Raw genomic sequence first — 8882 nt, forward strand, 5'->3', positions numbered from 1 at the left:
GCTCAATAAACTATATTAATTTCCTAAACTGCCATTTTGGAGAATTTGCATCGTCAATGTTAAAAGTTAAAAATTAAAAACTAATGAAAACATGACATCTAAAATAACTTTAAAGTAATGATCTCGATAATAAATTAACAATTTCAATAATTCAAGATTCGAATATAGAAAGTATATGTTTTTCTTTTTCTTTTCTAACTAAGAAGAGTGACCCGTAAGGCTCTGTTTAGATAATGAGATGAGATGAAATTATTTTAAATAAAAGTTAAAAATTGAATAAAATATTGTTAGAATATTATTTTTTAATATTATTATTATTTTAAGATTTGAATATTTTAAATTTTTTATTATATTTTATGTGAAAATTTGATAAAATTATAATGATAAGATGAGTTGAAATGAGATGAGATGAGATGAGATAAAACACTTTAACCATCCAAACATGGCAATCTTATCTTGAGAGGGCCGCAGATATTGATGCCACCAAGTCCAAATCTGCTTATTGTATCTTGCATTAGCATTGCATTGTAATACTCTGTAATCTATAAAAAAAGGAATCCAGATGAGTAATTATGGACGTTATATAGATTGCTATCATCCTATGCTATAATATTTCTCAGAGTTTGGGTACTGAGAATATATTAATATTCTTAGAATATCTAACTATTATTCATTATTTTATTATTACTTTTTATCTACTTTTCACTACTATTTACTACTATTCAATATTCTATCATTATTTTTTTATTACTATTCACAGAATACTTAAAAATACCTAACTATCCAAACGTAACTAAATCTCGTTTTGAAATTACTAAATCCTGAATCTATGAAGTGGTTATTTAGAAGGGACACTAGAGATTGTGTTTTTTTTTTTTTTTTTTTTTTTTTGTGCTCCCTAATTGGTGTTTCTAGTTTCTAGAATAATAATAATCAGACTTTCTGTTGGCAGCAAAAATATCCAAGAAATCAGAGACTCCCATACTTGGTTCAATCCATCAAACTTTCAAAAATTAGGCACATTTGAGGGCATATCCGTAATTTCGAATAATTGAAAAACTCATTTACGAAGGTTGGAAAATGGAAAATGCTTTCCGACCAAAAAGAAAAAGAAAGGAATTGAAAATTTTCGGCAAGATTTGATTAACAATATCGTACTCATACTCGTCCCAACATTCGCTGGCGATTTTTATATTTTTAAGATAAATATTTCGGCCGCATGTAACTGCTCGGACCGTATTCTCATGTCCTAACATCCCCCGAAGGGCCTAACCGACAATTATGCCATCATCAAAATCCATTTTTGAGTGTTCGATAATTATACAGACAAATTATATGGAATTAGATGAACCAAAAAGAAAAATCTCATTATTTATTATTATTTACATGAATAATAATAAAAATTTTAAAAAAATAACTACAAACGATGTAAAGAGAGAAAATATTTACATCTATAGACTGCACTCCTTTTGAAAAAATTAAATAAATATGAAATTTATATAAAAAAAATAATTTTTTAATAAGTGAATCATATTCTTTTTTAAAAATAATATGCGGTGTTTACAAATTTATAACTATATTTAACATTATTCATATCGACATAATCATGTTTTAACTTATGTTTATCCTTTTTAATACTTAAACTATGTTTTATTAGATAAATTAATTCAATTTATAATAGAATATAATAAGATAATATAATATTGATGGACTTGAATTTATAAATTTAGTATTGAAGATTAAATATTTTTCAGTATCTTAGACGATGATGTCACTGAAATTCTCTTGAGCATGTTTGAGTGTAAGTGATTGGATGGAAGGTAACTTCTTCTTGTATTGGAATGTTTTTTATAATATTAAAAGAAAAAGTAACCGAAAAAACGAGATCTGGCGGCATGTGGGCGGAGTAGGCACAGACAAGAGAATTTTTCGAAATTGACCCAAGTTTCAAGGGCATGACAGTCGAGTCGACATGGATATCGTCGAAGACAAGACACCAAAGTGACCGGTTCGTCATGGTCTCTCACGTTCACAACCAATTGCGTTCAATGCTTACGAAAACTAACAGACCGTACGTGGCAGCATCCTATTGCCTAGTTTTGTCGAGTTTCACTTGGCCGGTTGCTTTGTTCTTTTAAAAAATAATGAATAATTAAGATATTCTGAGAATTTAGATAAGACATGCTATTTTAAGGAAGAAAAAATTTATTTATCATTATTTTTTTCATCATTTCATTTGATATTAAATGATAAGATTATAAGTAAGACATAATAAATAATCTTCAATCATCTAATATGACATAATAGGATGATGAGTAGTATTACTCTTTAAGAAATTTTCACCCCATCTCATTGAAAACTTCTTGTCGTGCATTTCAGATTTATCTTTTTTTTAAAAAAAAAATATTAAATTTGCATATTTTAAATAGTAAAGCTAGCGAGCCGCTTGCAGCTTACTGCTGCAAGTGACCGCTGGTGTAAAGCTAGTGTTTTTTTTTATCCAATTTTTTTATTCATATTTTTTTATCATTTTTAAATATTTTTAAAAAATATAAAAAATACATCAATACACTAAAAATTACTTCCTTAATCATTAAATTAAAAAATATTATTATTATTATTTTTCACAGAGCGGTCAAATATAGCGGTACGGTTTGTGCGGCAAAGTAGCTTTTACCTATTTTAAAATTGTAAATATTATTTATTATTATAATAAGATCCACAGTATCTATACGAGTCTTGATCAAACGGTAGTATATGTTTGAAAACACAACTATTCTTGAATTATTTTATTACTATTCACTATTTTTTCATCATTATTTACAAACTATTTTACTATTATTCACAAATTATTTGATATACTCTTAGGGTGCGTTTGGTTACCAAACTCACCTCAACTCATCTCAACTCATCATTACAACTTTTTCAAATCTCAATACAAAATATAATAAATAATTTAACTTTTTCAAATTTCAAAATAATAATAATATTAAAAAATAATATTCTAACAATATTTTATCATCACAACTCAACTCAACTCAACTCACTTCAACATCCACACACACCCTTAATCTGTGTTGGGAAACACAACTATTCTTAGACTTCTTCAAACTATTTCACTACTATTCATAGATAATTTAAGATATTCTTAACATCCAAACGAATCCATAGCATCTAAACAAAACCTAAGGTTGCGTTTGGATGTTGAGCTGAGTTGAGATGAGTTAAGTTTTTTATGAATAGTAATGAGTTAAGATGGTAGAATAACTTTTGTGAGACCCACTTAAGATGTGTTTAGATGTTAAAATAAGTTTAGATATATTCATGAGAATTTGAAAAAAGTTGTGGGTCCCACGTGTAAAGAGATGTTGAATTGAAAAAGGTTGTAGGTCCCATGTGTAAAGAGGTTTTGAGTTGAGATGAGTTTAGTGATTTGAGAATTTGGTGTTTGGATGTTAGACTAAACTTAAAATTAGACTGAATTAAGTTGATCTCAATAGAGTCCAAAAACCAAATGGGGCTTAAACGAAGCCTAAGTTGAGTTGTTGGACTCTATTGAGATCAACTCATTTCAACTCATCATTACAACTTTTTCAAATTCCAATATAAAATATAATAAACAATTCAATTTTTTCGAATCTCAAAATAATAATAATATTAAAAAATAATATTCTAATAATATTTTATTCTCTCAACTCAACTCAACTCAACATTCAAACGCAGTAATCTTACAAAGTATCCTATTTTTCTCTCTTTGGTGTCACTATTGACTTGTCATTTGCCCACAGTAATTATAGGAAAATCATAATATAAAGAAAAAATCTTTATCTGTAAAAAAATTAAGATTTTCTTAAAAACATTTATTTAGTCTTCAAATATTTTATTTTTACATTATTATTATTTAAAATAATTTAGTTTTTGAAGTATTTCTAAGCATGTTTTAGAATTTAATAAGGATTGTTTTTATAATTATAAGGGTAATCTTCTTAAAATAAGTACAATGTAAAGTTTTGGTAGTTTGGTGGATGACTGTAAAATTAGGTTGGTTTGGTTATACAAAATCAAACTATCTCATCTCATCTTATCTCATATAATTATTACAATTTTTTCAAACTCTCACACAAAATATAATAAACAATTTCAACTTTTTCAAATCTTAAATAAAAAATAATATTATAACAATATTTTATTCAACTTTCAATAAAATATCTCATCTCATCTTAACTGTATAACCAAATGAGACAAATTGGATGATGGCTTGAGAAAATTTGTGTATTTGTCTCTTAATTTTTCAAAGTTGGTATATATGCAAGTTTATGATTTTTTAATACTTTATTCGTAAAGTCATGGACCATATATTTAGGTGAATTTTGCTTTTTTTTTTTATTGGTTTGCGTCAATAGATCTCAATGAAAGTCATACTTTTTAAGTTATCAAATTGAAATAAAAAGTTTGTGAAGAATTAACTTATACCTCACTATGTTCATTGCGTCAATATTGTATCTTTTAAGTTAATTAATTATTGACGAACAGAAGTCGTCACTAATTTGAGCCTTAACGCTGAAAAGTGAACATATGACCTTTTACGGCGAGCCTTTCCGTCCTTATTGCTGTTGTAAGATCAAAGATGTCATCGAGCTTTTGCTTAACTCGGCCGGCCAGGTTCAACAGCAATGCGGCCTTTAGAACTTTAATGCATTTAGGCTGCATTTGGATCTTGAGTTGAACTCTTTATAAATAGTAATAAATTTAGTAGTAAATAGAGTTATGTGTAGCCTATTTAAACTGAGTTATAATGTGTTTAGATGTTAAGATAAATCTAATACTTTTTATGGAAAATTAAAAAAGGTTGTGAGTTCTACATGTAAATATGTTTTAAATTAAAAAAGATTGTAGGTCTCACGTATAAGAAAGTTTTGAGTTGTAATGAATTTAATAATTTGAGAGTTGAGTGTTTGAATACTAGACTCAATTTAAAGTTAGACTGAGCTCAGCTGAGTTCAGGAACCAAACGTAGCCTATAATGAGATGTGAATCACAGCCTTTGAGGCAGCCTACTGTGGTTACATATTTAGAATATTTTAGTATATTTATAAATAATAATGAAATATTTTGAATTGAAATATTTTATTAGGTTTTGACTTTGAGAAATGAGAGAAAAAAATTTGAATAAAAATACTATAAAGTTAAAAAATTATTTAAATATAATTTTTATTTTGAAATTTGAAAAAATAGTATTATTTGTTTTATTTTGTTTGAAAGTTTAGAAAAATTGTAATGATTAGGTATTAATTAGATGAAAAAATTAAAAATTTGAAATTAAAAGTGTTTTGTGTTTGAGAAGAAATATTTAAAAATAATTTAGAATACTTAAAAAAAGTTGTGTTCCAAATGGATCCTAAATTACCGTGATTTACAATTACCTCTGCACTGAGCCTGAAATAGTTTCTATTAGGGTAAAATGAGTACAAGGTGTTGTGAAATTTTAAATATACTTGAAGTATACGAATCGTACCGAAATATAGTTTAGCAAGAACAAGGTCGAATCTATTGAGAATTGTAAAAACGTAGGAAACTAATTAAATATAAACCAAATAAGTTTTAATCTAGTACAAAAAGATGAGTTGTAAAATAAAACAAGAAATTAAGAACTAAATAGTCTTTTAATCAATGCAAGAAATAATAAACTTTATAAGCTAATAAAAATAAAAGAACTAAAATAAGTTCTAATGATGCAAATTAATCTAAACAATGAATAAACTATTAACGAAAAATGAACTAAGGTTCTGGAACCTACCTCATTAATTCATAGTAATATATTTATGATAATTGACTCTTCTAAACATCTACATGATAATTCATAGTAAATAAGCATCAAAGCAATATTTAAAAGTGGGCAAGGAGAGAGTTACTTGATCAAGTTGAATATTGAAAATCAATATCCTGCAAAATATTAGCTCAAAGAAAAGAACAAGAAAAAAAAAAAAACTAGGTACTAAAACAAAGATCAATTGAAAACGAAAAGAGACAAAACAAATGCAATTTTTGTTTGTAATAATCTATAACAAAACTACAGATTAATCCTGATAAACAAGATTCTCTAGTGCTAGTTTTTCAACTTTTGGGCTCTCAATTTCTTAAAATAGTTGCAAATGTCAATCATTAACATTAAAAATATCACCAATTTTAAGATTTGCAATCTCAACTGCCTAGTCCATCTAGATCGTAATTTTCCTAGAAAAAGATGTAAATGAGGATCATCAAGGAATTTCTTGATCAGGTTCAAAGGAGTTTCTCAATATGTTTCAATCATGAACCATTTTCATTTGTTTCTTATTTGATTTGACACAATTGTAGGCATCATTAAGAGTCTTCTCAACTCATTCAATTGTAGTTTCCTATGGGCCTGGTCAAAATTTAGCTGCTTAATAGCCCCCATACTCTTATGCACTAGCTTAACAGGGAGATGGTAGGCCTTATCGAAGATAATTCTATATGGAGACATTGTAATGTGAGTCTTAAATGTTGTATGATATGACCATAATGCATCATTACATCTAAGTGACAAATCCTTTCAAGTGGGGTTTACTGTTTTATCTAATAGCCTTTTGGTTTCCCTATTATGTATCTCTACTTGACCACTCGTCTGTGGGTGTTAAGTGATGACAACTTTATGATCATTACTTTTGCAAGCAACGACCTCTACATTAGATGGGAGAGGTGGTGTGGAAGATAGAAGAAGAGGGACAACTTTAGGTTTCCACTTGGTGGTGCTCAAAGAGGAAACTGAATCTAATTAGAAGTTGATTTCCTTAATTGATTTCTCAATATCAAAACTGCACCCAAAATGAGTAAGAAAAGATTCTAGAGGGTCCTCACAACTTGCTTGTATAAAAGTGTCCTGGACAAGACCCTCAATCATATTAATCTCATAAACATCTTCATCATCTAGTATTTGCTTGTTTATGTGGAAAATATTAAGCTCAACAATCATGTTTCTAAAAGAGATTTTCATCACACCACTCCGGCAATTAATTGAAGCATTAGATGTGGCTAAGAAAGAGCGATCCAAAATAACATGGATTTGTTTACTAACATTTTGACTGGGTTAAATGTCTAATATCACAAAATCCATTGAAAAATATAATGAATCAGGTTTAATCAACACATCCTCGAAAATACCTCTTGTGATCTTAACAGAAATATCAGCTAATTGAAGTGTCATTTGAGTGGGTTTTAGCTCCCTCAAGTTTAATTGCAAATATACAGAATATGGTAGTAAGTTCACACTCACCCCCAAATCTATCAAAGCTTTCTCAATGGGATAATTCCCAATCTTACATTAAATTGTAGGAGATCCAAGGTCCTTGTATTTCGTTGGATATTTACTCTGAATGACAGAACTAGCAGTCAAAAATGTATTTTTGGAACATTGGTTTTTCTTTTGACTGTAACAGGATCTTTTAGAAATTTCAATAAGCAGGTACTTGTTGAATTGCATCAATGAATAGTATGTTAATTTGTACTTGCTTAAACACCTCCAAAATATCGTTGAATTTTGCATTTTTCTAAGGATTTGCCAACCTCTGAGGAAATGGGGCTCTAGGAACAAATTTCTTAACGGGGTCAAAAGGACTAGAATCATGAACTTTGAAGGACGTTGGGTTAACATTATTTTTCTCTGTGGAGTCCAACTCCTCATCTTCTGGTACTTTAACTTGATTGTCAATCTGCTTACTCGACCTGAGGGTAGGAGTGACAATATGTGACACGACCTGTGAACCTAATACAGATACAACACGATAAAAGTAGGTTTGAGTTTATCTTTAATAGGTTCGGGTTAAAATGAGTTGACCCGTTAAGACACGATTGCTTGATGGGTCAACCCGCTTTGACCCGTTTTGACTCATTAAGGGAGTCAAAATTATGATTTTACCCTTAATCCTAAAAACTAAAAAAAATCCTAACTACACTACAAACTCGTAAAATTTGTGTGTTTATCATATTTGGGATTGTAACATTAATATTTTACAATGTGTATTTATCATATTTGGGATTGTAACTTTAATATTATTACAATGTGTGTTTATCATATTTGTGTAATTGTGTATTTATCATATTTGGTACTATTGGGATTTTAATGTCGGTATTTTTATTGTTTGGATTGTAATTTTGGACCAGTAGTTAGTTTTTTTTTTTTTTTTTTTTTTATAGATAGTTTTTATACTTTAATATTTATATAAAATCAATCAGGTCAAACGAGTTGAAACGGGTCTATTTAACCCATTAACGTAAATGGGTTGAAACAGGTCAGGTCGGGTCAATTGTATCTTGTCAATGTATTTCGTATTCAGTAACGGATCAAAATGGGTTGTGTGTCACCCCGTTATCTTAATAGGTCGTGTTAGGGTTTGAGATTTTGATACGAAATTCTTAACGGGTCGTGTTCGGGTTGACTCATTAAGTATAAGTATAATGTACATGTTTTGACACGACTCGAATATGACTTGTTAACATAATTTGATACCCCTACCTGAGCATGGTAATAGACTAGATATGCTTATGTCCCTAAGTAGAACCAAATGTATTATTAAGGGCATATTACCCTTTCGGATTGGGTATAGGCTGACTTGAGAATTTTCTTTTCTCCCTCTCATCTAGGGGTGGGGCAGGCGCCTGCCCTGTAGGGAGAAATCCCAGCGGAGGCGAGGAGTGGGCTGACCCTAGCAAGGTCGTCCCCTATCCCCTCTTGTCCCCCGCCCCACTGGGAGATTCATTTATATAAATATAAACATTTACATAAATAAATTGTATATATTTATATATAATTTGTTAGAGTTGTATTCACTTCATTGCATTGTATTGGCCTCCTAAGCCAACTT

The 8882-nt window shown here is 29.1% G+C and overlaps 1 long non-coding RNA gene across 1 annotated transcript; it reads right to left on the minus strand.

Annotated features, from left to right (window-relative positions):
* Window positions 1-649: 649 nt before the first annotated feature.
* LOC121251437 lies at window positions 650-6953 on the minus strand. Its single transcript, XR_005938018.1, has 3 exons — window positions 6938-6953; window positions 3280-3282; window positions 650-793 (listed from the first exon to the last, which is right to left on the minus strand). It is a non-coding gene; the product is annotated as an uncharacterized LOC121251437 (long non-coding RNA).
* Window positions 6954-8882: the final 1929 nt, after the last annotated feature.

The sequence above is a fragment of the Juglans microcarpa x Juglans regia genome, chromosome 2S (assembly GCF_004785595.1).
Source record: "Juglans microcarpa x Juglans regia isolate MS1-56 chromosome 2S, Jm3101_v1.0, whole genome shotgun sequence".
Taxonomy (NCBI): Eukaryota; Viridiplantae; Streptophyta; class Magnoliopsida; order Fagales; family Juglandaceae; genus Juglans; species Juglans microcarpa x Juglans regia.